At 37.1% G+C, this 2764-nt stretch overlaps 1 pseudogene; it reads left to right on the forward strand.

The window, feature by feature from the left end:
- Positions 1 to 893: 893 nt before the first annotated feature.
- LOC131410480 (olfactory receptor 8I2-like) lies at positions 894 to 1813 on the forward strand (annotated as a pseudogene).
- The last annotated feature ends 951 nt before the right edge of the window (positions 1814 to 2764 follow it).

A 2764-nucleotide genomic window follows, 5' to 3' on the forward strand; every position in this document is an offset into this window, starting at 1 on the left:
GTTGTAGCCTTTTTATCATTGACTTGAAAACTACCGCTTGTCAATGAATTGGCTATATCGCCTGAAGTCATAGATAACCGTGCACTTTTTATGGGAAACAAACATGTTCACTGACTACACACAGAAAACAATTTGACTGTGTCATAGATTAAGTTCCTCATTTGGTCTTAGCTCACCAATAGAAAGAAAGGGTATGTGATAGAAAAAAAAGTGGAAAGAATTTTAGCATTAACATGTAAAGTAAGCAGGATGTTTCTCTCTCTCTCTCTGCCTCTCTCTCTCTCTCTCTCTCTATATATATATATATATGCACATATATATATTTTTTCCTACAAAATTTAGCAAAGCTTTATTGCGTCCAAGGAGCTATTAGCTGTGTCCATCTAAGATCATATTAAGTTCCTAAAACAACCCTGTAAAGAAGCTGTCAGGTGTTGAAAAACTAAGACTGCCACACAAACGTATCATTAAATTCACAAATTATAGAACCTCTTTTCCTAAATTATCTTATATTTTCTAAGTGTATCATATAATTAATTCCAGTAGATAAATTTCTAAGTATATGATTTTGGGCCCAATGATAGACTGGTGTAGAGGATGGTATATCTCAGGAGGAATCTATTCAAAAATCATTCCAGATAGATATCTTTTAGAGTGCTATCAACTCCACACAATTGTGAACTATGAATTTTTTTATTAGTGTCTGTCAGTTCTACAAAAAAAGATGAAAATCGTGTATAAGTTCGAAATTTAACTTGAATATTTGCTTTCTATCTGTTGCCGTCTCATTACTGGAGTCTAAATCAACTTTGAGTATTAGCTCTTTAGATGTGAATCCTTCTCTAACTTTTGTTATTGTTATCCAAGTAAGTGAAAGGCCTGAGTTGATAAAAATGACTGAGAACAATTTCACTGAGGTGACTCTCTTCATCCTCTCTGGATTTACCAATCACCCTGAGCTACAAGTCAGCCTTTTCTTAATGTCTCTCTTTATTTATCTGTTCATTGTTTTGGTGAACCCTGGACTAATTGTGTTAATCAAAATTGGCTCTCAGGACCAGACACTATGTACTTTTTTTCTTAGTGATTTAGCATTGTTGACATATTTTATTCCTCTACTGTAACACCCAAGGCACTGGTAAATTTCCAATCCAAACAGAAAATCATCTCCTTTGTCAGCTGTTTTGTTCAAATGTACTTTTTTGTGGGTTTGTTGTATAGCCAGTGTTTTCTTCTGGGGTCAACAGCCTATGACCACTATGTAGCAATCTGCAATCCCCTATTGTAGTCTATGGTTATGTCCCAGAAAGCGTGTAACTGGCTGGGAGTAATGCCATATACCATATGCTTCACAAATTCTCTGATATCCATCTGTGTGATAAGCAGTTTGTCATTCTGTGATTCCAGCATCAATCATTTTTCCTGGAACACCACAGCTCTTTTGGCCCTGTCCTGTGTAGACACATCCAGCACAGAAATGGTGCTCTTTCTTCTGGCTGAGTTAACTCTTCTTAGTTCTCTCCTCATCATCACTGTCACTTACACTGCCATCATCTCAGCCACCCTGAGGATCCAGTCTGCAGGAGGCAGGAGACCTTTCCACCTGCGTATCCCACCACATGGGTGTAACTGTCTTCTATGGGTCCCTGATTTTCACATATTTGCAGCCTGATAACACCTGACCCAGGCACAGGTGGCACCTGTATTCTATACCATTGTCATTCCAATGCTGAATCCACTAGTCTTTAGTCTGAGGAACAAGGATGTAAAAAATGATCTCCTGAGAGTCATACACAGAAAACCTTTTCCGTGACGAATCTATGCATGTTACAGTGAAAACAAACCTGGATGGTTTCAGGCATTCAATTGCTCCAACAATTAGGAAAATAGTAGAGTAACCTCAAAGGGCATAACACAAACTAAATGATAACATAGAGTCTTGAAATTTGGGAGGTGAATTATTACTTTATTTGTTTATATGGACTACTGAATCATTGTATCAGGAGTTCAGTTCAGTACATAAATTATTCAGACATAGACACGAACAAGTAAGTAAAGAAGTGTCTAACCAGTGACTGAATCCACCCTGAATGTCCATGTGTGAGTATGCCATCACACTGAAGCATCTTAAACAATTATTAAATTGACTTTTCATATGGTTTGACATCCTGTTTCCTCAGCCACCAAAAAATTGAGAGTAGAAAATTAGTAGATTAAGAGATGGTAACTCTTTTTTTTTTTAATTTATTGTTTATTGCAGTAACATTGGTTTATAACGTAAAAATTTCAGGTGTACATCATTGTACTTCTATTTCTGCATAGATTATATCATGTTCACCACCAAAATACTAATTACAACCCATCACCACACACATGTACCGAATTATCCCTTTCATCCTCCTCCCTCCCCCCTTCCCCTCTGGTAACCACCAATCCAATCTCTGCCCCTATGTGTTTGTTTATTGTTGTTATTATCTACTACTTAATGAAGGAAATCATACTGTATTTGACCTTCTCCCTCTGACTTATTTCACTTTGCATTATACCCTCAATGTCCATCGATGTTGTCACAAATGGCTGGATTTCATCGTTTCTTATGGCTGAGTAGTATTCCATTGTGTATATATACCACAGCTTCTTTATCCATTCGTCCCTTGATGGGCACTTAGGTTGCTTCCAAGTCTTGGCTATTGTGAATAACGCTGCAATGAACACAGGGGTGCATGTACCTTTACAAATTGGTGTTTTCAAGTTCTTTGGATAA

This window comes from Diceros bicornis, chromosome 10, assembly GCF_020826845.1.
Source record: "Diceros bicornis minor isolate mBicDic1 chromosome 10, mDicBic1.mat.cur, whole genome shotgun sequence".
Classification (NCBI taxonomy): Eukaryota; Metazoa; Chordata; class Mammalia; order Perissodactyla; family Rhinocerotidae; genus Diceros; species Diceros bicornis.